Source organism: Macaca nemestrina, chromosome 18 (assembly GCF_043159975.1).
Source record: "Macaca nemestrina isolate mMacNem1 chromosome 18, mMacNem.hap1, whole genome shotgun sequence".
Classification (NCBI taxonomy): domain Eukaryota; kingdom Metazoa; phylum Chordata; class Mammalia; order Primates; family Cercopithecidae; genus Macaca; species Macaca nemestrina.
In genome coordinates, this window is record NC_092142.1 from 13,482,490 (window position 1) to 13,509,078 (window position 26,589).

The 26,589-nt window shown below is 43.0% G+C and overlaps 1 protein-coding gene and 1 long non-coding RNA gene across 5 annotated transcripts in view; both read left to right on the top strand.

The window, feature by feature from the left end:
• The window catches only part of LOC105467743 (shisa family member 9), a 344,353-nt gene that overhangs the window by 225,643 nt on the left and 92,121 nt on the right, over positions 1-26,589 (top strand). The window lies entirely within an intron of this gene.
• LOC139359833 (uncharacterized) overlaps positions 1-26,589 on the top strand; it is a 170,521-nt gene that overhangs the window by 118,484 nt on the left and 25,448 nt on the right. Inside the window, exon 3 of one of the 3 annotated variants that reach the window (XR_011616316.1) lies at positions 13,441-15,685. The exons of the other annotated variants lie outside the window; for them this stretch is intronic. This is a non-coding gene — a long non-coding RNA (uncharacterized lncRNA). Of the gene's footprint in view, positions 1-13,440; positions 15,686-26,589 lie in introns of those variants that run through there. 3 annotated transcript variants of the gene reach the window in all.

Here is a 26,589-nt window from a genome sequence, read left to right on the forward strand (position 1 = left end):
GCTGGCAGTTTCTGAGAATCCCATGAGGATAGGCAAAGGCTTCATTTGAGATAGTGAACTTATAATTCTTGAACTGCCTCTATGGGAAGCAGCCCAGTCTGGACAAGAGAGCGGTTTTAAGAAGAATCCAGGAAGCAAGTCCTTCTTGTAGCAAAGTGGTTGTTAACAATGGGACTATGGAAGCTACACAGGGCCACATTTCAAATCCTGGCTCCATCATGTATGAGCTGTGTGAACTGGGGAATTTACCTCTCTATTCTTACCCACAAAATGTGAATACTGCTTCTAACTCTTGGTGTTGTTCTGAAGATGAAATGAGATAACATTATTAAAGTGCTTTGCACACAACTGGCACTCAATGTGTGACTGTTCCCTTTTCCATGCACCACATGGTATCCTGCGGCTGGAAATGCTCCCCCTGTGAGGAAAGTCCTAACTGGAAGACACTTAGCCTAGCCCTTGGTATACAGGCAACTCTAATGCCCCCTTCCCATAACTGAACTTCAGGGGCCGTTTACTATTAGTGGAAACTGTGTTCCTAATTCCCCTCCCACTGTGCAGTCAATTTACCTCTTAAAGCCTGACAGAGGCAGCATGCAGGAAGATTGACAACATTGCTCACACTGTTTAAAGGTTCTACTGTGTGTTGAAAATTGTCTAAATGGGGGGATAATGAACAGTCACCAAATTGGAGCTTTTTCAAGCAGAGAGGAAAGAAAGGCTTTGGAGAGAGGTTGCCACCTGACCAAATGTATTAGCCAGGGTGGGGAGACGGAGGAGGGATTGTGTCAGTTCCCCAAGCCCAAGAAATGTTGGACCTGTTAGAGTATGAAGCATTTGGGGGCCGTTCACTGTTAGCAGTTTGTGTGGTTACTTTCTAGGGAATGCTGGGATCAGACAGGAATGGGCACACCTTGGACTCTGCCTGCCCCAGACAGGTTAATGGAACTGTGAGCCCATGGGCATCCACCATGATCTGGACTGACCTGACATGTGAAAACAATCCTAAAACTTATATGGAACCACAAAAGACCCAGAATAGCCAAATTTATCCTAAGCAAAAAGAACAAAGCTGGAGGAATCACATTATCTGACTTCAAATTATGCTACCGAGCTATAGTAACCAAAACAGCATGGCACTGACATAAAAATAAGATACATAAACCAATGGAGCAGAATAGAGAACCCAGTAACAAATCCACACGCTTGCAGTAAACTCATTTTTGACAACAATGTCAAGAATATACACTGGGAAAAAGACAGTCTCTTCAAAAAATAGTACTGGGAAAACTGGATATCCATATGCAGAAGAATGAAATGAATCCGTATCTCTCACTGTATACCAAAATCAAATCAAAATGGATTAAAGACTTAGATCTAAGAACTCAGACTATGAAATAACTACAAAAACATTAGAGACAATCTCCAGGATGTTGAAGTGGGCAAAGATTTCTTGAGTGATACCCAAGAAGCACAGGCAACCAAAGCAAAAATGGATAAATGGGGTCCCATCAAGTTAAAAAGCTTCTGCATAACAAAGGAAACAATCAACAAAGTGAAGAGACAACCCAGAGAATGGGAGAAAATATTTGCAAACTATCTTTCTGACAAGGGATTAGTAACCAGAATATATAAGGAGCACAAACAACTCTATAGGAATAAATCTAATAATCTCATAACAAATGCGCAAAAGATTTGAATAGACACCATTGATTTTTCTGATGGCAACTTCCCCAGTGGGATGAGGTGTCCTGGGTGAAGGAGTGTCTCAAATCCTGGTTTTCTGTTTTATTAGCAGTGTGTCTTTTGGCAGGTAGCTTCACCTCTTTAAGTCTCTACTTCTTTCCTGGTAGATGAGGGGTGGTAACACTTATCTCACAGAACCCTTGTGATGGCTTATAGTCATGAATTTAGAAATTATAAGTGTAATTTGCCACATTCTTACTTTATGGTAGATGAGACACTTATTAGTCTACAATTTGATCAACAATCATGCAATGTAGGTTACACTATCCACTCTTGTATAAATGAAACATTAAGCCTCATAGAGTTGGTGTTTCTCATTCAAAACCTCACAATTAGAAACCAAAATCTGTTTGTCTCCAAACTTGATACTTTATTCCCTCTACATAAGACTACTTTGACATTAAATGCTGCTGATGGCAAAACAGTCTGATACAAGAACATCTCAAATGCTCAAGAAATATTTATTTGTTTATTGTTCATTGATTGATTCACACAAATATTGAGCATTGATTAGCTCTGAAGCTGATGTTGGACCTTAGCTGGTTGATATCTAACATTACTGGCTATTGACTGTTACCTGGGTCAGAGTACAGAAGCAACCTGCCTTCTTTTTCTCTTAACAATGATTAATAACTATCTCAGAAATGGCCACCAATGTTTGCAATTGGTAGGAGGTGAGAAGGAGGTGAAATCCAACTCATTAACATATTCTAGCTGCTGGCAAACCCTTGATGTCTTATAGCGTATTGGAAACTCAATGGTCTATGGAGGCTCACAAAGATTCGGCAGCCCTATGTGTGTAGATCAGCTTGCACAGCAGTTTGGAGAGGGATGCAGAGGCTCCCTGAGAGGAAGCCTTCCCTGGGACCCTTCTCCAATTCCTCTGTCATCATGCTGACCTCACTGCTGTCATGATCTGTTTTCCTCTTTGCTCCTCTGTCCCAGCTGAGTATGAGTTCCTGGGGTCAGAGACAACATCTAATTGATCTGCACATAACCAATGCATTTCATAAGGTCAGGCAAAAATTAGGCAGTTAATCAGTGCAGAGAGAGGAAGAGGAAGAGGGAGAGAGGGAGGGAGAAAGAGGGAAAGAGAGATTGAGGGATGGAGAGGGAAGGAAGGATGAGAGAGAAAGGGAGACTGAGGGAGGGGGAGAGAGATGGAGTGAAAGAGGGAGAGAGAGAGAATGAGAGACTGAAGGAGGGAGAGAGGGAGAGAAAGAGGGGGAGGGAGAGAGAGAAAGACAGGGAGAGAGATGGAGGCAGAGGGGTGGAGAGAGAGAGGTGGAGAGAGAGACTGAGGACGGGAGAGAGAGAGTGAGGGAAGAAGAAAGCAGGAGGGAGAGAGAGACTGAGGGAAGAAGAGAGAGGGAGAGAGAGAGCTGAGGGAAAGAAAGAGAGAGACTGAGGGAAAGAGAGAGCTGAGGGAAGGGGAGAGACTGAGAGAAGGAAAGAGAGAGACTGAGGGAATGAGAGAGGGAAAGAGCTGAGAGAAGGAAAGAGAGAGACTGAGAGAAGGGGGGAGAGAAGGAAAAAGAGAGACTGTGGAAAGGAGAGAGAGAGAGAGAGAAGGAGAGAGATTGCCAAGGGAAGGAAAGAGAAAGACTGAGGGAAGGAGAGAGTGAGGGAGAGAGAGAGTTGAGGGAAGGAAAGAGAGAGAGACTGAGGGAACAGAGAGAGAGAGGGAGAGAGAGAAAGGGAGAGAGGGAAGGGGGAGAGAGTGAGGGAGAGAGAGAAAGAGAGGGAAGGAGGGAAGTGGGAGAAAGAGTGAGGGAGAGAGAGGGAGGTGGGAGAGGGAGGAAGAGAGAAAATGAGAGATGAAGGGAGAGAGAAAATGAGAGATAGAGGGAGAGAGAAAATGAGAGGTAGAGGGAGAGAGAAACAGAGAGAGTGAGGGAGGGAGAGAGACAAAGGGGTGAGAGAGAGTGAGGGAGAAGGAGGGAGAAAGAGAGGAGAGAGAGTGAGGGAAAGAGAGGAGGAGGGAAAGAGGAGTATGGAGATAGAGGAGGAGGGGAGAGAGGGATAGGGAGAGAGAGAGAGAGACCGAGGGAGGGAGAAAGAGAAACAAGTAAAAGAGGAGACAAAAGAGAGAAAACAAGAAAAGGATAGAGAATAAAAGGAGAAAAGTAAAGAGAAGCAGAACTTGGAGGGGAAGGAGACAGAGAAAAGAAGGGGAGGGAGAACAGCTTGACAGGTCAGCTCCTGCAGGGTTTCACTGGCTGTCCTCCAAAAGATGCGCTCTTAAGCTGTAAACATGCCCTATTTCTTAGGACACTGGGCTGCAGGGTAAGCTTAGGGATTTTTTATTCCAGAAAACCCAATTCTCTGTAAGCCTCAGTCCCCTTGTCTGTGAAATGGGCTTAACCACGTCTATTTCACACAGTTGTTGTGAGGATTAAGCCGTAAAATCACAGTGAAAAAGCCAGAGCTCCCACACACAGGAGACTGAAGTCCAGATGTAGTGCTTTGGAGAGAAGCTCACAGGGAGAGGCCCGGACTGCTGGGAGAGCCCAGCTTCTGATGCTGACCTGTCAGCCCTTCCAGTTCTAAGCACTGCGATTGTTCAATTCTTTTATTAGATGCTTTTCTCTGGCTTAATAGGCCCACGTCTGTGAACGGGACCTTTCCTGGGGTGCATACAGACTGTGCTATTTTGAATTCTGCATCATTAAGATAATTAGATGCCCAGACGGAGTTTAAATACTATTAAGAGTTTGGTGCCTACTGGCTGGCCCTGGTGCCAGAGTCACTTGGGGACACAGTCTCTACTTCCTGCTGCTTTTCTGAGCCCAGAACCTTTATTAGAACAAAAAGGCTCTCCTGGGCGAAGGAAAAGAAGGGAAGAGAGGTGACATATTTTTGGGCCCATTCTTAGTGCCAGGTGTTCTGCAGGGAATTCTATGTGCATTGTCTAATTTGATTTCGCCCTTGTAACAAACATATCAGGTATATGTGGTTGCTCCCATTTCATAGATGAAGAAACATAGTGGTGGAACAGAGGGTAAATTTGTGTGCTCCCAACCTAGAAGCTAGGAGGCTCCATTGGCAAGGTGGCCTTGAGCACTTTTCTTTACCTCTCTAAGCCTAAATTTTCTGGTTTGTGGAGTGAAGACAATGATAATACCTACCATGTAGGATTGGTAAGAGAATGATCATGACTGAGATGGGGCATATAACACTCTTATCACGGTGCCAGACAGCTGGAAAGAACTAGGTCAGTGTTAGTTAACATTCTAATTCCTTCCCAGATTGTTGGGACCAAAGCTTAGGTTTGATTCTATGACTTTGTGAGTCTAGCTTATGTCCCACAGGGAGGCAGACATGGGTCCCACATGGGCATGGGGGCTGCAAGTCCCTGATCCTGTTTAGGATATGAGCACTTCTGGTTCTCCTCATGCTGTAGGACTTCATTAGGAATTCATTTATGCTGTGTCTGTGTATGTGTGTTGTACCCATGATGCCACAGGAACTTGGCGCTGCCATATCTGTATATATGTTCTGTGCTTCTTCATGTGCAAATCCACCTCTGTGGGGATGATAGAATTAATATCAGAACAAAACCTTGTTGTTTACAGAAGTGGTTTTGTGGATATGCTTTTATCTTGTCTTTCCGATGACTCTATGTCTTTGCCATTTATATTGCCCTTAACTTGCTAATATTTTTGTCTATAAACGTTATCTGAGCATCTTCTTTATGTCAGACATTGTTCTAGAAAGAAGAGTGAATAAGAAGAGTTATTATCTTCATTTTCATTGCAGATGCTTCTGTTTCAGTGACAGTGTAAAATAAAAAATAAGAAAATTGTATATATTAATTAGGACTCTGAAGAAGAAAAACAACCCCAAATTCTCAATGCATGTATATAATTGATGTTTATTTCTCATTCACAGTACAGTGAGCTTTGCTCCATACAGTCATTCAGGGACTCAGGCAGCTTTCATCCTCTGGCTCCACTATTCTTCTAAGGTCTTGGAGTCCTCCTCTAAGTCCTCTGCATCTGTGATCAGTAGACAAGAGGAGAGTGAAAGACTGGGGACCAGATGGGAGGCTTTTAGTGGACCAAGCTTTGTGTGGGAAACATAACTTCTGTCTACATTCCATTGGCCAGAACTGTCATATGGCTGTACCTAATTGTAGAGGAGCCTGGGACATCTGGTCTAGCTGGTTTCCTAGGAAGAAGAGGGAAACATTTTAGTGAAGATGCCTACACCCTCTGCTACAGTACACAGGTATGGCTGTATTTATGCTCCCTGTGGGTTTGCATTTGCATGGCTTTCTTTGGAGGGCTCAGAGGAGCTGGTCTCTGCAAGAAAAGGATGCATCCTCAATGGATGGTCCCGTATGTTCAGTAGGGGAAGTCTGACCTCTAGACCTGCCTTTTTCACATACTCCTTTCTCCTTTCTCCTTTTTACCATCTCTTACCCCATGTCCAACCAGAGACTCAGATCTAGTGCTCTACTTGTGTGTCTTCTTTCCTTCTCCCTTCCCAGAGTTAAGCTCTTCCACTCTTGTGAATCCCTCATCACCCCACAGAGGCTACACACAACTGGGAACCCAGCTAGTTTTTTGTACTTTTGAAACATTCTTTGCCATTAGTAGCAGTCATTGTAATGCTACCACTTAAGTTGAATGACCCTCACAATTTTCAAAGAACTTTTATATACTGAAATTTGTTGCTCAAGATCTATTTCATGAGACCCCAATGAAGGTCTGTTGGCACAGATGTGTTCTCTGAGCACATCTGTATGTCTGGTGGTTGTCATGGCTCCTGGCACACAATGGGACATCAATATGGCACAGCCAATGAACAAATGAGTCAATCATTGAGTATGCCTTATTTAGTCCTTCCAGCAACCTTAAGATTTAAGTATAATTCTCTCTCCTTGGTTTCATATTATTCTCAGGGAAGAAAATTGGGACTCTGGAAATGTAATCGCTCTCCCAAAATCACAACCATAATAATTGGTTGGACTTGGATTCAAACTCAGGCATGCTTCATCCCAAATTCTATGTTTTGTTTTGTTTTTTCACTAAATGATACCATCCCTATCATTTAATATTGATACCACATCCTTATATTTCTTGGTACTTTTCCAAAGTACTTCACATATGTAATTTTATCAGAGCAAAACAGAGTTTCAGTGTAGTATATAACACAGGTATGACTTTTTATTTTCATAGGTTTAAAAAAATCTTCTGCAATGAAATGCATCCTCACTAGAACTTAGCAGACTTTTTCTGTACAGAGCTAGATGGTGAATATTTTAGACTTTCTGGACCATGCAGTCTCTGTTCAACTCCTCAACCCTGCCATGGTAGCACAAATGTGGCCACAGGCAATATGTACAAGACTGGTGTGGCTATGTTCCAATAAGACTTTATTTACATATGTTTGTTGGCTACATGAATGTCTTCTTTTGAACATCACTGATCATTAGAGAAATGCAAATCGAAACCACAATGAGATACCAACTTACACCAGTCAGAATGGGGATTATTAAAAAGTCAAGAAACAACAGATACTGGCGAGGTTGTGGAGAAAAGGGAATGCTTTTACACTGCTGTGGGAATGTAAATTAGTTCAACCACTGGGGGAGACAGTGTGGCGATTCCTCAAAGATCTAGAAGCAGAAATACCATTTGACCCAGCAGTCCCATTACTGGGTGTATACTCAAAGGAATATAAATCATTCTATTATAAAGATACATGCATGTGTATGTTTATTGCAGCACTATTCGCAATAGCAAAGACATGGAATCAACCCAAATGCCCATCAATGACAGACTGCATAAAGAAAATGTAAAAAATATACACCATGAAAAACTATGCAGCCATAGAAAGGAATGAGATCATGTCCTTTACAGGGACATGGATGGAGCTGGAAGCCATTATCCTTAGCAAACTAATGCGGGAACAGAAAACCAAACACCACATATTCTCACTTACAAGTAGGAGCTGACCAATAAGAACACATGGACACATAGCGGGGAACAACACACACTGGGGTCTGTTGTGGAGGTTGGGGGGAGGGAGAGCATCAGGAAGAATAGCTAACGGATGCTGGGCCTAATACCAAGGTGATGGGTTGATCTGTGCAGCAAACCATTATGGCACACGTTTACCTATGCAACAAACCTGCACGTCCTACACATGTACCCTAAAACTTAAAAGTTGATGGGGAAAAAAAAAGGATTGTATTTACAAAAGCAGGTGACAGCCATATTTGGCCTATGAGCCACAGTTTTTCAACTCCTGCTCTAGACAACCCCCAAAGAGTGAAAATGGAAAATACCAAAAAAGGAAAGTCACGCCTGAGAGTCTAAAGAACTTGCCTGAAGTCTCACAACCTATTTGCAGCAGAGTTCTGGTCTTGAATCCATGTTTCTTGCTTCCTAAGTTAATGTTCTTTCCATGATACCATCCTCCCTTATTAACCACTGTGGTGGAAGTAGACGCTGATCCCAGACTCACGGGTTTGCCATTTGTTCTCCCGAATTACAAACATTAGTCACTGTTTAGTCTTCAGTCTTGATAGTTTTTTTCCTACAAAAACCTATACAAGTGCAAACTCCTTGCTTTGCTGAAGTTCTAATCACAGCAACAAGAACAGGACAATGTGTCTGTCTCTAAAAATGAAAGTATCAGCTAGAACAGAAACCCTCCCTGATTTCCAATAGGCCAGAGTGGTAAAGAATACAGATTGGAGGCAGACAATTGAGGTGTGAACAGCAGCTCTGAGAGTTACTAGCTGTGTGACTTTGTGTGTCTTAGTTGCCTCATTTGTAGAATGGGGATAGTAATAGTATCCCCAGAAGACTGTTGGATGAGAATGAAAACAGTTAAATGTAAAGCACTTAGAAGAGTGTCTGATACCTAGTAGATGTTTACTGCTATTGCTGCTAATACTATTTTTTTTCCCAAAATGGGATTTGTAATTTCATATATTTTACTGCTTCTAACCTTCAGTGCCTCTAATGCAGAATTTTCATACCCTTGGCATGACTGACATTTTGGACTGGATAATTCTTTACTATGGGGAGTGTCTTGTACATTTTTGCAGCATCCCTGGCTTCTACTCACTAGATTTGGTGGCATCTACTTCTCCCCGCTGTGACAACCAAAATGTGTCCTGACATTGCCAGATGTCCCCTTAATCCTAGAGATAAAATTGCCCCCATTAAGAACCAGTGGGTTTAAAGTCATTGTCTCCTTGTGATTGTTTGGCTACTTCTGACACATGCTTTCCTGATGAAGGGAAAAATTAACAGGCGGTAAGGAAAGGTATTGAAAGCAATTATTTCCTGAGTGAGGCCCTCTCACTGATAAGATGAATTGAAGGTCTTTGGAGAAAAATTCTGGGAAAAAGTGAACAAGTTGTGAGAATCATTTCTCTTAAAAAACAAACAATTCGAGATGGCCCAGAACTTCTAGATCTTCCCCATGACTGGGCGGGGGACATTCTGTGTGATCTGGTCCATCACTTGGGGAAGGTGTATTAGGAAAGAGTCACCCAGGTTTGACCATGACAGAGAGAGGCAAAGCCATCGTTTATTCATTCAACAAACCAAAGACTACTTCTGTAGCTAAAAAAGCAAAGAGGAATGAGATGTTGTCTCTACATTCCAGAAACTCCCAATCTAGTCCAAGGAGGCCAAAAAGTAGACAAATAAGTGAGCAGTCCCCCAGATTGGGACTGAAGAGCCAGGTGGAATCTTAGACATGTTTTTATTTTTCTGGATCTTGATTTTTACCAAGTTTAAAGGGATTCTCATTGATGTGGAGGTAAGTGTGCAAATGTTGAAATTCCTGTCCTCTCTCATGATAAAATGCCCATAAGATTATGATGAAAGGCTCAAGAAAGGGAATCTGCTCACGAGGAATGTCCATAATTTTCATTTCTCTTTTTCTTGAAAAAAGTAATAGTTTGCTACGTCGTGGGCTGTTTAAACTTGGCTCATTGCCCAATGGTGTCTTCATCAATTCAGGTTCCCAGTTCCTTCCTGAATGCTCCTTACATTTCTATAGCTCTGGCCATTGGCATAGGCAGGGCACCAGGGTGAGATATTTCTCTGTCACCACACCTCAGGTTGATGAGTGATGCAAGCCCCATTGTATATGAAAAGTGGACTATTTTCTTCCTTTCCTGAATGCCAGTCCCCTCCAGCTGGGTTGGCTGGTTTCCCCTCACATTTCGCCCACATTACCCAAGGGAAGCAACGTGTCAAACCAGGCTATAGGCTTTGCTTTAATTGAAAGTCATGGAAGTAATTGGCTTGTTCTCTGTCAATTGCTACATCTTCATCACTCTCATTATCATCAATTCTATCAACTCGTTCATTCATTCATTTAGCAACTATTCAGTGTTAAATCAAAGGGGGTGTGGAATGGAAATGGTCCACTTTGGCAGGGAAGAATATTTTATCATCAACATTGTTTCGAATTGCTTGTGCATGGTGATAATATAAAGCAGATAATATCTTAGTGATTCTATTATTGTTTAAAATTTTCCTACTGACAATGTACTCTCTCTATGCCTGCACTAGGAGCAGACTCTACAACCATCTTGATCTCGATACATTACTGCTACCATTTATTGAGTGTCCACTAGGTGTAAGAAACTTTGTTAGAATCTGGTCATATACTGATCACTGCAGGATAGCACAGTGGTTAAGAAGTGTGTAGTAGCACCAGACTGCCTGGGTTTATCACTGCCAAGTGTAAACTAAGCTACTTAACCTATCTGGGTATCAGTTTTCTCATTTGTGAAATGGGGAACAGTAATAATACCTATCTTAATTTAATTTAAAATTCAATAAAATAATGTACATAAAGCACATAGCACAATGCCTGGCACACACTAACATCTCAGTATATGCTAGCTATTATTTATTCCAGCAAATGTTTGTTGAGCCTCTGTTGAATGCCTGACAATGTGCAAGGGACTGGGTGGGGATGAGCAAAATAGTTTCTTCCCAGGCCACTGGGGAAGAGAGGAGGGGTTATTTCTGCCTATGGAGAAGGGGTGAGGAAAATTTTCACAGAGTAGAGAATATTTGAGTTACATCTTAAAGAAGGGATAGGATTTTCTTTTTTTTTCAAGAAGGGAAATAGGTTTGATGTGGCCAGAGCAAAGGTGAGGTGGAGGTGAGTATGGTGAGAGTCAAGGCTGGAGAGATGGGCGGGGGCTGAATCATGTAAAGTCTTCCTGAGGAGCTTGGGCTTTATGCCTCGTGGTTGATGAGAGGTGTTTCAGTCAGTCTAGGCTAAGTTATGCTGCCATAACAAGTATCCTCAAACATCTTGGTGGCTTGAAACAACACAAGCCTGTATCTCACACATGTGCATGGCCAATGTATGGAGTGCCTATAGCTCTACTCCATGTGACTTCACTCAGGAATCTGTGCTGAAGGAGCCACCCCTCTGGGGGACATCCTGGACTCTTAGCAGAGAGGGGAAAAAGAGACCTGCAATGACTCTTGAAAGCTTCTGCTCTGAGCAGAAAGTACACGTTTCACATTCACTCAGATCTTATTGGCCAATGCAAGTCACATGACTCAGCTTGCTGTCAATTCACTGGCCAAAGCAAGTCACATGACTCACCTTGCTGTCAATTCATTAGCCAAAACAAGTTACATGACTCAGGTTGCCATCAATGGGAGCAAGAGGCAATTTTTCCATAGGGAAGAACAGCAAATGTTTTGAATGACAGCAGAATCTACTACAGGATATCATGATCAGATCTGGATTATGAGGAGCAAATGTATCAGCAGGTATGAAAGTGTCACACATTGTAAAGCTCTATTCAAATACCAGTAGTTACCGCTAGTTTGGTAATTAGAGATGCACCACCTGGATCCTCCTTCAAAAAAGAACTTGCTGCACAACTACAAGGAGTGTGATCAGCAGATAGACTGCAACTACCAACTCCTTCATCTGTAGAGATCTACATCATCATAGTCTTTCTAGGGCAGCCAACCTCCAATGACTGAAAGAGGCATATATACAAAGGTTGGCCCATTCTTGCCAGAAGGAGGACAACCCCAGTGGACAATATTCTATCCAGATCTCCTTGCTGGGTTGTCCCATGCTAGCCTGGTTGCAGCTGAACTTCTCCCTGTGCCCAATCTTGTTGCCCCAGCCTTCCTGTCACAGGTGTTGATTCCTCGTTAAACATATCACATCCCAAATTCTATCTCAACATCTGCTTCTGGAGAACTCGATCTTTGAACTTATTATAATAGTAATAATGATCATAATATAATTACTTGTATAATATACAGTAAAGCCAACAGCAAGATGGATGCAAGGGCCAACAAAAGGAAATAAACTAGATTGCAGAATTAGTAATTAAGGCAATAGATTATTCTTTGAAGTTTCATCTGGCAAAAACACCATTTTGTTCCTTAAGGATTTTGTGCTTCTGGGGTAGATATTCCACTATCAGGTCCTTTTTGGAATCAACCAGAAGCTGGCATGTCAGTCCCAGGGCATTTGAAACTGAGAGTTCTGGGCCAGGAATAGCCATTTAAGAGAACACACTAGCTTTTAGCTGCCAGAGTTCTCTAAGAATATCCACCCTGAAGCATATGCTATTCTGAAGTCTGGTTCTTTGTTTAAATTAGTAATATTTCTCTTGATGCCTCTGTTTATTAGAATATAGCGGGGAAGGACCCATGTTTCAATCTAGAGAGATTCTGGTTTGAATTCTAGCTCTTCGTCTACTATCTGATTGGCAGCGGGCAAGTATTCTAGCTCTTCGTCTACTATCTGATTGGCAGCGGTCAAGTCACTTAACTTCTCTGAAACACCTCTGTAGAATATGGGTGGCAATATTTACCCTATAAGGTTGTCTGAGGATTAGATGAACTATTTTATAAATAAAAATTTCTTGCCAGAGTGCATGTCACATAGTAGGGGCTCAGTAAATGTGCACTTTCTCTCCTTTCTCTTCTTTCCCTTGTGTGAAATTTACAAAATTCCTTCTGTTTATTTTATTTATTTATTTATTTTGAGACGGAGTTTCGCTCTTGTTGCCCAGGCTGGAGTGCAATGGTGTGATCACCACTCACTGCAACCTCCACCTCCCGGGTTCAAGTGATTCTCCTGCCTCAGTCTCCTGACTAGCTGGGATTACAGGTACCCATCACCACGCCTGGCTAACTTTTTGTATTTTTAGTAGAGATGGGGTTTCACTATGTTGGCCAGGCTGATCTTGAACTCCTGACATCAGGTGATCCACCTGCCTTGGCCTCCCAAAGTGCTGGGATTACAGGCATGAGCCACTGTGCCCAGCCAGTTTCCTTCCTTAATAGGTAGTTTGATCACTTCTCCTGATGACTCTGGAATAAGAGTCCTTTCTACTGGTAAGTCCACACCATGTGGAAAAATTATGACAACCTTTTGTTCCCTCCTATACCCAGTAAAACGTTCATTTTGACTAATGTATCATTGAAAGATGGATTAAAAGATTAGAAGGATTTCCTCTTAGATGCAAGCTCTTTTCGGTCATTGGCAAGTTCCTAAGGAATTAGATTGAGAAGGTTTCTGCAAAAGCTTGTAGGTTCGGCAGGAAAGAGAACAAGGATTAATTATTGATGTCTGTCACCGAGTAGAATTAGGAAGTGATGACACACGTGATACCTCCTTGCATTCTCCACGGCATTTCAACAGAATGTATCCTTTCCCTTTCAGGAGTTTTCAAGCCTGTCTCAGCTCCTGAGAAGTCAAGACCAGTTTTGCCTTGGCAACGATCCTAACCTTCTGTATCTGGCCAAATGGAGTTGGATGAATATATTTGTTGGCTCTGAAATGGGAGGCAGATAGTGAAATCCCTAATAGATGCTGTTGTGTGGGGATCCTAATATGGCAGTAGTGATTAGAGTCTGAGGTCATGAAAAACTACGTCTCAGGAAACCTGGAAAATGAACAAGGGACCTCCAAGTTGAGACAAGAAAAAGATCAACTCACTTCTTACATCTATTAGTGTAAATAGTGTTGAATTGATTGCACTAGTGAGGCTCATTAGAGAGCCTACAATGGAGGATCTAATCTTTTTATTTTTATTATTTTGAGACAAAGTCTCACTCTCTCACCAGGCTGGAGTGCAGTGGTGAGATCTCGGCTCACTGCAATGTCCACTGCCTGGGTGCAAGTGATGCTTCTGCCTCAGCCTCTTGAATAGCTGGGACTACAGGTGCGTGCCACCATGCCCAGCTAATTTTTGTATTTTTAGTAGAGATGGGGTTTCATCATGTTGACCAGGATGGTCTCGATCTCTTGACCTCGTAATCTGCCCACCTTGGCCTCCTAAAGTGCTGATTACAGGAGTGAGCCACCGCATCCAGCTGGAGGATCAAATCTTTAGTCATGTTTCCTGCCTCATTTCTTTGACCATGCATGCTGCATCAAACTACTCCTGGGCCCCAGTTCATTCCTCTTCCTATGGCTCTGTCCAGCTGTTTCTTTGCCTGAAATGCCATTTTCTCACTTTGTTTTCATGCCTCATATTTTTCTTCAGGACTAAGTACAAGTAGATTCCCAAGGATGCTGCATTTCAAATGTTACATGCATGATAGTCACACAGAGAATTTGGTAAAACAGATTTCTGGGCTTTACCTCCAGAGATTCTGACTTGGTGAGTCTAGAGTAAAGCCTGAGAATTTGCATTTATGCATACCCAAAAGTGATGGTGATGCTGCTAGACCCTGGGCCATATTTTGAGTGTCTGTGCTCTAGGACTTTGCTTCTCTACCTGTGTTCTGTGGACTAGCAACAGCAGCAGCATCTGGGAGCCTGATGGAAATGCAAAATCTGAGGCCCCATCCCAGAGCAACTGAATCAGAAGCTGCATTTTAATAAAATGTGTGGGTAACTCGTAGATTTGAACTTGAGACCACTGGTCCAGGAACTCTTCTTTGACATTCCTTTTCTAGAATACGTGCTCACATTTTCCTCAGTGTCCTTCTCCTACACTGTTTCGTCCTTATCACACTAGTATAATCAGGATGGTCTATCTATTAGTCTTTGAGCTTTTGAGAACAGGGGTGGCATCTTCATCACTATAGATTAATCTCCTGTGACAGTGCCTGGCATATAGGAGATTCTCAGAAAATATAAGTTGAGTGAACAGATATGACAGCCCCTAGACCTTAGACTCCATGAACTGCCCCTCCTCTCCTCCTCGTTCAAGTTCTCTTTTGTAGAGTCTTGAAGAAAGATTTTTCTTAGTGATTCACAATTATGGATGGATGTCTCACAAGGGGAGTCTTTGAGCCACTTAGGAGGACTAGAGTGTTCCAGACACATTATCTCTTTTTCACATGCAAAGAGTTGCTGCCCTAGTTATGAGTTATTTTCCCCCATTCATGTGAGCATGTTATGAGGATTCCTATTTGGAAACTTTTATTATTATTATTATTATTTGTCGAATTCATGGCTCCTGACATGGCCAGAGGGTCTGTCCCTTATTTGCAGTTTTTAATTCCATGGTACCCACCTTCACCTTTGCTTTTTGATTCATTGGACATTTTGGGCTTGGAGCATCTATTAGGACACTCTGAAGCATTGTGGGGTGGAGGGGAGGAAGATGTAACTAATGCAACTTCTATCCTCAAACGGGGGTACTGAGTTGGGAATCAGAGGAATGAAGTTGTCACCACTACAGTGCCATTACCTTCCACTGTGGCCTCAGAAATATCATCCTTTCTGACTGTTTTCTCATTGCAGGTTTAGGTTTTATTTGTAATTTGTTTCTTCATTTCTTCATTTCTCTTATTAACTTTATTCCCTTTATTATCTCCCTCCCTCCCTCCTTCCTTCTTTCACTCCCTTCCTTCCTTCTTGCCATCTTTCTTTTCTTTTTAACTCCCTTCCTCTATCTCTTCCTCCTTCCCTCTTTTTTTACTTTCTCCATCCCCTCCTCTCACTTCCTTTTCCCTTCTTCACACCCCTTCCCTCCCTCCCTTTCCTTCCTTCCTTCCTTCCCTTCCTCCCTCCCTCCCTCCCTCCCTCCCTCCCTCCCTCCCTCCTTCTTTCTTTCTTTCTTTCTTTCTTTCTTTCTTTCTTTCTTTCTTTCTTTCTTTCTTTCTTTCTTTCTTTCTTTCTTTCTTTCTTTCTTTCTTTCTTTCTTTCTTCTTTCTTTCTTTCTCTTTCTTTCTTTCTTTCTTTCTTTCTTTCTTTTTCTTTCTCTTTCTTTCTCACTTTCTTTCTTTCCTTCCTTTCTTCTTTCTTTCTTTCTCTCTCTCTCTCTCTCCCTTTCTCTCTTTCTTTCTTTTCTCCCTTCATCCCTTCCTTTACGTTATCAGTAAAGTAGAACCGTTTACTTAAGGATTTCCTGTGAAGTGCCAGTATGGAAGCCTGCTATAAACAGAGTTGCCCTAGTTGAAGTGTGCATGGCATGATCTGTAGCGCGAGTCTCCTCCACATTCCCTATCTTGGAAACAATTCTTCAGAATTCCAGATTTCTGTACAATGCAGTTTCCAAACCACTGGAATTGACCATCCCAGGTGGGTATTTTGTTCCTAACAGTTTAAGGATCCTATGAGTAAACAAGACAAGTCAGGTTAGAGCCTGTTTTTTGGGCATTGCACAGCAAGGCAGCTTTAAAACTGTCACCTTGGAACCTCAGAAGAGGCAGGCCTTGCTCTTCAGAGTCACTCATTAAGTCACTCTGACTCAGATGAGGTCCCTGGCTGTCTATATCCTGGAGGCTTCGCCACAGCCTCACCCGCCTCTCACCTGACTGCCCAGCTTGTCTCTGGCTTTATGCTTTGGCTTTTGACCCTTGGTCATTCCTTCTTGTTTTGCAAATAGATATTCCTCCTTTCTTTTCTTTCTTTTCTCTTTCTTTCTCCTTCTTTTCTCCTTTCTTTCCTTTCTTTCATTTCTTTCCTTTCCTTTCTTCCCTTTCTTTCCTTCCCTCCTTCCTGCCTGCCTTCCTTCCTTCCCTCCGTCCCTCCCTCCCTTCTTTCTCTCTCTTTCTTTCTATCTTTCTTTCTTTCTTTCTCTTTCTCTCTTTCTTTCTCTCTCTCTCTTTCTTCCTTTCTTTCCTTCTTTCCTTCCTTCCTTCCTCCCCTCCCTCCTTCCCTCCCTCCTTCCCTCTCTCCTTCCCTCCGTCCCTCCCTCCATTCTTTCTCTCTCTTTCTTTCTATCTTTCTTTCTTTCTCTTTCTCTCTCTCTTTCTTCCTTTCTTTCCTTCCTTCCTTCCTTCCTTCCTTCCTTCCTTCCTTCCTTCCTTCCTTCCTTCCTTCCTTCCTCCCTCCCTCCCTCCCTCCCTCCCTCCCTCCCTCCCTCCTTCCCTCCCTCCCTCCCTCCCTCCTTCCCTCCCTCCCTCCCTCCCTCCTTCCCTCCCTCCTTCCCTCCCTCCTTCCCTCCCTCCTTCCTTCCTTCTTTCGACAGAGTCTCGCTCTGTTGCCCAGGCTGGAATACAGTGGAGCCGAGAACATGCCACTGCACTCCAGCCTGGTGACAGAGTGAGACTCTGTCTCTAAATAAATACATAAATTGCTTGAACCTCCCAGGTTCAAGCCATTCTCCTGTCTCAGCCTCCCAAGTAGCTAGGATTACAGGTGCCCACCACCACAACTGGCTAATTTTTGTATTTTTAGTAGAGACAGCATTTCACTGTGTTGGCCAGGCTGGTCTCAAACTCCTGACCTCAGGTGATCCACCTGCCTTGGCCTCCCAAAGTGCCGGGATTACAGGCATGAGCCACCATGCATGGCTGATGGTACTCCTTTCTGGGGATAGCTAAACATCTCCTTATTTGTCCATTCCATAAATCTACCCAACAAAGATTTATTACAGCAAGTTCTGCATTTAATTTACAGCAAGTTCTGCAAGTTCAGACACAGTACTAGGTACCAGGGATGCAGTGATACATCAGACACTATCCTTGCCTTCAGTGATCTCATAATCTGGGTAAACGTGAACAGATCACTATCAATTAGTGTGACAAGCGCAATGATAGGAACATGTGTACAGCAGTTAGGGGAGAGTGTGAATTCTGTAGGGAGGGTCTGTGGGATCAGGAAAGGTTTCCAGCTAGGTTTTGAATGAAACACCCAACAACTAGACTAGGAAGGTAGAAGGCATTTGAAACTACAAAACTGGATGTACAAAGTGACAGAGCACGTCTGGCACAACTGTGGGCACTTAGAATTATCTAGAAATACTGGCATGTAAAGGGGGAAGGAGAGCAGTGGATGCTGAACCTGCAGAAATAGGACCAGATCACGAAAGCCCTGCTATATTACTTGAAGGAGATTCATCTGGTAGGTGGTAGAACAACAGCGAAGACTTCACAGAATCCTCTTATCTTTCAAAATTAATCATGGGAAATTTAGAGGACAAAGAAAAATTAAAGTAAGAAAAGAAGAAAAACCATTGACTTTGCATATGGAATCCCGCTGTCTAAAGGCAACCATTGCTCTTATTCTTGATTATTTCCTTCCAGTCTTTTTTCTACACAGGTTTTTTTTCTACCATGGAGATAATGACAATGGAGAAATTTAAATAAGAGACTTAAACTCAGACTTGCCTGTTACAGCAATCACTTTATGAGCTGAGCAATAGCTTGAACCCTACACACAATCTCAATGAACTGGAAATCACTTATCATCTTTTGTTTTTACATGTTTTATTATAAAATAGATTGGCCTGGTACAGTGGCTCACACCTGTAATCCCAGCACTTTGGGAGGCTGAGGCGGACAGATCACAAGGTCAAGAGATCGAGACCCTCCTGGCTAAAATGGTGAAACTCCATCTCTACTAAAAATAGAAATTTATCCGGGCATGGCTGTGCATGCCTGTAGTCCCAGCTACTCGAGAGGCTGAGGCAGGAGAACCTCTTGAACCTGGGAGGTGGAGGTTGTAGTGAGCCGAGAACATGCCACTGCCCTCCAGCCTGGTGACAGAGTGAGACTCTGTCTCTAAATAAATAAATCAATAAAATAATAGTAAAATAGCTTAGATTTACAGAAATAAAATAATTTTTATTTACAGAAGTAGATTTACAGAAATAAAATAGCTTAGATTACAGAAAAATTGCAAAGGTGTTATGAAGAACTCTCTTTGCCCTTGTTTGTCATTTGAGTCTTTCAATTAAGTAGTCAGCAGTACTTGCTGTTCGTCAAATAAGAAAATAGGCAAGTCATGGGGATTTGTCTACTAACATAATGGCCAGTTACTGCCTCTCTTTACCTCCCCCATCCTTTACGGCTGTAATAACTGGACATTGAGAGTTCACATTGACAACCCTGGAGAGACAGATCTGTAGATCTTCCATGCCGAAGCAGGAAATTAACTTAGATGGTAGAAAGATTCTGCACTGCACAAGTTGAAATCAACACAGCTTTCTCTTCTACCTGAAACAACATTACAGGGTCCCCATTCTAGGAGCATTTCTGAGGCTCAGCCTTGGATCTGTAGCCAGTTCAAGGTGGTTCTCCTGGGTATGACTCTAGGTCTCTCTTGTCTGGGTGTGGACTGGGTGAAGTAGGGGCCTGGAAATCATTCTAATTTGGCTAGGAATGGGGTGTCTAGCAGGCCCAAGCTGCACCGTATAGCCACAATGACTTATTAGGTCTTCCCTAAGCCCAGATCAGTAATAGCCCTTGTGTTCCCTTCTGTAGCTATTCAGTTTGAGGTCCCCAAACTATACTGCCTGAGGTAGGCTGTTTAATTTTTTGCAGTTTCTGAGTTTTTCCAGGCTTCACTGGGTTTTCACTCTAGCTAGATGCAGGTAATCAGAGCTAATTTATTGTACGCTTCTGTGGCCAGCTGCAATGGAAACTGTCTAAGTAGGAGCCAGTAGTGTTCAATACTCAAACTCCAAGTCTTCATATAGAGTTGTCTGTAGTTTCCTTGCCTCTCCTGTGAAATCTGCAGGCAATGCCTTCTTTCTCCTTCTGCCAAATAGTCCTTTTGATTTTTCATCATCTGGCTCAAGGTACCCTGCCTTTTGTTTACTCCAAGTTCATTACTTTATTATCATCTCATTCTTACCTTTATTTTATTACCATCTCATTATTTCATGGAGTGGGGGGGATGTCTCCATGGTGATGCAGCAACCTTACCATGTTGAACACACTGAAAGCACATTAGCACACTGGCTAGGGATTTATTTTTAGAGGGGACATGATTCAGGATGCTATCAAGACTGTAACAGAGCTATAAGGCCCTTCCTAATTCCCTTTTATATATATATTTAATGGAAGGAGATATATTCAAGTTAGTGAGGATGAACTTAGCAGTCTGTAAGAGTGGGTGAAGAGCATCTATAGCTGTTTCCTTTATTTTATTTTATTTTTTAATTTAATTTAATTTAATTATTTTATTTTATTTTATTTTGAGACAGAGTTTCACTCTTGTTGCCCAGGCTGGAGTGCAGTGGTGCGATCTCGGCTCACTGTAACCTCTGCCTCCTGGGTTCAAGAAATTCTCCTGCCTCAGCCTCCCGGGTAGCTGGGATACAGGCATGTGCCACCAGGCCTGGCTAACTTTTATTTTTGTATTTTTAGTAGAGATAAGGTTTCACCATGTTGACCAGGCTGGTCTCGGATTCCTGACCTAAGGTGATCCACCCTCCTTGGCCTCCCAAAGTGCTGGGATTACAGGCATGAGGTACCATGCCCGGTCTCTCCTTTATTCTAATTTTGCCTGCTTACTAAACGTGTTAATGAAAGTTTTTAGCCTAACACCACGGTGTGCCAAGGATGAATATATCCCCGTACCTATCCTTCTGGAATTCAGAGCCGTCCAAGAAGGAAGCAGTTACAACAAAGGGTGATTTGAATTTCACATGAGGCAGGGGAAAGGCCAGTGGGTCAGCTGCATGGGTCCCCTATGGGAAGCTGTACTGTGATCTGGTCACCATTTCCCTGCCATGCTCCCCACCCTTAGTGGTGATCCCTCTTGATGTGATCCAGCTCCAGGGACTGATTCCCAGTAGATTGATGTATAAACCATCATGCAAATATATGTCTTTCCATTGAAAACAAGAGCCAGCCATCAAACAGACAATACAAATACAGAGGCAGATGAATTCTCCCCCATGGGCCAAACCACATAGGAAGCTACATTACGATCCCTGAGGCAGTATCGTTGGCAATGCTTGAGCCAGCTTGTCCTGAGTGACTCGTAAGGACCAATTGCTCACATCTCTTCCCAAATCCACATTCAGTGACTTCACATCAACTGCTTACAGTTGACCTTGGTGGGGATATTTACACCATGATCACTGGAAAATCTCACAAATTAGGACTTATTTTATCCCCCAGAAATCTGATTGCAGCACATTTGCCACCAGTAGCATTTGATCTATTTCATCAAATAAACTCAATTGGTTAAGTACCATACCATATGTTTAGGAGGGGCATGGTCAATGTCTTTTCCTTTTACTTTTCTCATTGAATGTATGGATGATCAAGAAGCTTTCTGATGGATCCATTAGTGTAATATCCTAGTATAGGAGATTATTTTGGGGTTGGAGGGGCTAGTCCTTTTTTATTATTATTATTTTTGACAGAGTCTCACTCTGTCACCAGGCTGGAGTGCAGTGGCAAGATCTCAGCTCACTGCAACCTCTGTCTCCTGGGTTCACGAGATTCTCCTGCCTCAGCCTCCCAAGTAGCTGAAACTACAGCCGTGTGCCACTGCGCCCAGCTAATTTTTGTATTTTTAGTAGAGATGGGGTTTCACCATGTTGGCCACGATCGTCTTAATCTCTTGACCTTGTGATCTAGCCGCCTCGGCCTCCCAAAGTGCTGGGATTACAGGTGTGAGCCACCGTGCCCGGCTGGGGCTAGTTCTTTAACATCATCTATCTCTGCTCTGGTGTTCATCTTATATTCAGTGGATAATTTGGCTTCTAGGTTCCGAGTTCTTTGGGGCCACCTCACTGTTGGTCACGTGTATACTATGAGGTGGGGAAGAGAAGAGATGAAATGAAAAAAATAGTGAGAAAAGGGCTGCTATCATTTTTGGTGACTTTTACCATCTTAAATGTCTTTACTAAACAATAGAAATAGATTTAATGGAAGCTTAAGTTTTATGCCAAAACTGGACCTCTGCTGATTCTGGGCCTTGGTTTGGAGAAATGGAGGGCAGCGGAAGCCACCACTAAGTGGATTTTGCTCTTCTTAATGAGGGATGTAGTGCCAAAAAATTAAGTTTCTTTCATTAGTGAAAATGAGGCTCCTCCATCAACTTTCACATTATACAAAGAAAGAGGGGAAAAAAATCTAGGCAAGAGAGAAGGAGGGAGGCTAGACAAAGTAAACAATTTTTTTTGATTTATTGATCCCCGCAAGAAGATAGAGCTTTTGGCAGAGGAGGGAGCATCTTTCTTAATTAGTGTCATGATTTTTTGACAGTGATTGACAATGTTTCTTCGACCCTATTGTTTTCTTAGTGCTGGCTGCTTCCCATGCGCTCCTTGCCAGGTAGCTTGTAGACCCCATCACAGGGATGATAGAGACAGAGGACTCTCAGCATCTCCCAGGAAACGACAGGAGCACCTAAATTGCAGCATAGTCCCTTTTTGAAACCAGCCCTGCCCTCAAGTCCCAATTCTAGCACTTGGTAGTTATGTGGGCCAGGCGTGGTGGCTCACGCCTGTAATCCCAGTACTTTGGGAGGCTGAGGTGGGTGGATCACTTCAGGTCAGGAGTTCAAGACCAGCCTGGTCAACATGGCAAAACCCTGTCTCTACTAAAAATACAAAAAAAATTAGCCAGGTGTGGTGGCGTGTGCCTTTAATCCCAGCTGCTCGGGAGGCAGAGGCAGGAGAATTGCTTGAACCCGGGAGGCAGAGGTTGCAGTGAGTGGAGATTGCACCATTGCACTCCAGCCTGGGCAACAAGAGTGAAACTCCGTCTCAAAAAAAAAAAAAAAAAAAAAAGTAATTATGTGGCTGTGACTGTGTGGAAGGTGCTCACCTCACTGGATCCTAGATTACTTAGCTTGCTTACATACAAAAGGAAATACTCATGATTTTTGTTGAGAGAATTAAAGATGAAGTGTGGAGTACATTGTATAGTGCATGTGGAAAGCGAGTTATTAATAATAGTAATAGTTGGAGAGATTAATTGCAATCTGCCAATAGGTGCAGTATTCATTACCTTAACAGATACTTACTGAGCACCTACTGTGTGCCAGGTATTGTTCTAAAACCTGAAGTTATATCAGTAAACAAAACAGACAAAAAAATTCTGTCTTCATAGAACTGGTTTTCCAATACCTTATTTAAAATTCATAGCGAGGGGTGGGTGAGGTGGCTCACGCCTGTAATCCCAGCACTTTGGGAGGCCAAGGCAGGCAGATTGCTTGAGGTCGAGAGTTTGAGACCAGCCTGGCCAATATGGCAAAACCCTGTCTTTACTAAAGATACACAAATTAGCGAGGTATGGTGGTGTGTGCCTGCGGTCCCAGCTACTTGGGAGGCTGAAGTGGGAGAATTTCCCTTGAACCTGGGAGGCGAAAGTTACAGTGAGCCAAGATTGCACTACTGCACTCCAGGCTGGGCGACGGAGTGAGAGAGACTCCGTCCCAGTGAAAAAAAAATTCATAGTGAAAATGATTATTCGAATTGAGAAAATGCTGGAGGTCTCAGCCTAGTGGACTAGGCTCTGAAATGAAGCCAGGTTTCCTGCATTCAGGATATAAAAGGGGCCTAATACAAGCCTATTAGGAGGAAGTTAGGTGCATAGTTTTTGTTTTTGTTTCGTTTTTAATTTTTGTGTTTAATTTTTGTGAGTACATAGTAGATGTGTTTGTTTATGGGGTACGTGAATTATTGTGATACAGGCATGTAATGCCTAATAATTACATCAGGATAAATTGGGTATCCATCACCTCAAGCATTCATCCTTTATTTGTGTTACAAACAACTCAATTGTACTCTTTTTGTTGTTTGAAAATGTACAATCAATTATTGTTGACTGTAGTCTAGGTGCACAGCTTTTAAAGCCAACATTTATTGAGCCCTTGGAATGAGGCAATATCTCATTCAACCCTTTGAGGTAGGTTTATGACATGAAGCAATAGAGGTACAAAAAGTTAAAAAACTTGTCCAAGACCACACATCTTAACGTTGTGAGAGTCAGGTCTCAATCCCAGATGTGCCTAATCCTGAAATCATGCTCTTAGGTGTGACTAATGGAGCACCAGCTCAATGAATGGGATCTGTTCTTCAAATTCTTCTTCCCTCCAGTTTCAGATATAGATTATGGGTCTAGGTTTCTGGAGAAAAGTCTGATTTCAGTCAATTTTAGTTTATAAGCTTTACAAACGAAAGAAGCATATTTTTTGGTTGGCACATTCTAGAGCCTAATTGATCCACTGGAATCGGTTAATTGCTCAAAATATTTTAGATGAATGAGTGAATGAATATAGTATAATGTGTCCTTCTTGTTCGTTCTACAGATAAGAGGGACTTATTGAGTGCAAAAGACAGCAAGATGCATATTGTTTTTGGCGAGACAGCGTTACCTTTGAGGAACAGTCAATAGATGGGTGAGCCTAGAAGATATGGTGGCATGGAAGAATGGTAGGAAATAAGAAACTAGCAGGGCCTGGGTCTTAGAGGGTCTGCTAAGGAGATTGAATTCTATCTAAGGGCTGTGACTGGAGTGGGAAAGAGTTAAGAGAAGTTTCTACAACCAAGGGTTTGCCCAAGGTCTGATCATAAAATAGTGACAGCAGGAACTAGAAACTTTAAGACTAGGGATTTTTTTCTTCTAAGCTACACTGTGTTTTCTTCATTCTTACAGAAAACTGTAAACCGAGCTATTTTTTTTTTTTTTTTTTCAGTCTCGCTCTGTCACCCAGGCTGGAGTGCAATGGCATCATCTTGGCTCACTGCAACCTCTGCCTCCAGGCTCAAGCAATTCTCCTGCCTCAGCCTCCCAAGTAGCTGGGACTACAAGTGTACAATACCACGCCCGGCTAATTTTTATATTTTTAGTAGAGACAGGGTTTCACCACATTGACCAGGCTGGTCATGAACTCCTGACCTCAGATGATCTGCCTGCCTTGGCCTTCCAAAGTATAGGATTATAGGCATGAGCCACCACGCCTGGCCTGAACTGAGCTTTAACTCTGGGCTATTTCTGCTTATGATAGGCTTTATGGTTTTTCTTTTTGTTTCATTTTTTCCCACCTCCACCGGGTGGGAAAATCTTTTCCTACCAAGCACAGCTTGAGAGAAGCTCACGTGTTCCAAGAGATGCTACTCACCCCAAATACTTTGTGCCCAGTCAAAGGGATAATTAGGGACCGAGGTCTGAGAGGGGCAAAGGAGAGCAATAGGACAGCATTCTGGAGAACACTACTAATAGATCTCTGGAAATATGTTGAAGAAGGACCTAGGGTGTTCTAAACATGGGGGGGCGGGTACTCAGGACTGCAACCATCTTTCCTGGTGTCATGATTCATGTCATGCACAGTCACACACATACACACCTGCCAGCCCACACCTGCATGACCTTCATGCCCTTCCTGTACTTCTGGTGCTTCCCCGCTGCACATCACATTTCCTACATGCATTTCCCACATGTCCCCGCACATGTGCATATACATAAACACATATTCCCCATGCTCTGTGAAGTGTGTCCACCACACACTCACATAGGCAAGAGCATACACAATGCCTTGGGTTCACATGCTCTTTACACACCCCTGCAAACACATCCACACTGCACACACCATGTGCAGTTTCCATGACACACCCACACAATCCATACTTCTGGCCACAGACATATAGAACACAACTGCATCAAAACCTTTTCACCCACAAGACATATATACCTCATACTCACGTACCACTCACGTCACATTGACACCCATATCACCACCACCTCACCACAGCAAACCATAGTCCGCATTCACTCCATATCTATATCTACCATCTCTACCTATGTCTATATTCATATGCATACATCTCATAGACACACACATTCTCATTCACACACCCACTCTCCACATCCTCATTCTCTGTCACACATACACAAGCACACACACACACCCCCATGACTATACTCTGCATATAGACCATACTTATTTCCCAGGGATCATAATTCAACAGTGAAAAATTGCCTGAGGCCACACACAATCCTAGCCTAGAATCACCAAAAAAAAAAAAAAAAAAAAAATTAAAGTCTAAAAAGTTTACGGGGAAATAAAATTCTATTTGCCTATTTTTAGCTCCCCCGAGGTTAAATATGGCCTTATTCCATGCTCAAGCAGCTTCTGGGATTATGTAACTCCAACAGCTCTGACGTCTGACGTCAGTACTTTCTCTACCCTCAGTGACGGAAGTGCAACACCCTTTCATTCACCACCAGCAGCAGCAGGTGTTCTAGGCAAAGGGATATTTACTGCTGTGGTTAAGGGGTGGCGTGGAATAAATGTGGGGAAGTGGTGCCCTCAGCCAGTGAGATGAGCTTCCTTGACACTGAAAACCCTGCTTGGTAAGGACAGAGGCTCAGATGAACATCTGAAAAATGATCCTGTCTTGCCATATGCTCCTTCTCAAACTCTCTCGATGGGAGACAAGTGTTTGGGGAAAAGTCCTGGAACTCCAGCTGCCCAGGCTGATGTCCTGAGCCTGGCATTGAAGGGCAGCTGGGGATAGAGAGGAGGGGGCGTGGGGTGGAGAGGCTGTGGCTCAATGCCTTGGGTTTTATGGTTCATGCTCACTGGGCACAGGGTCACAGAGGGTTTCCTGAATCCACTCACCAGCAGAGATAGAGAAGAACCACTGTGTTGCCGGGTTGGGTGTAGTATAGCACAGTGGTTAATCACAGGGTACCCTGAGTTGCATCAGGTCAATTTCTGGCA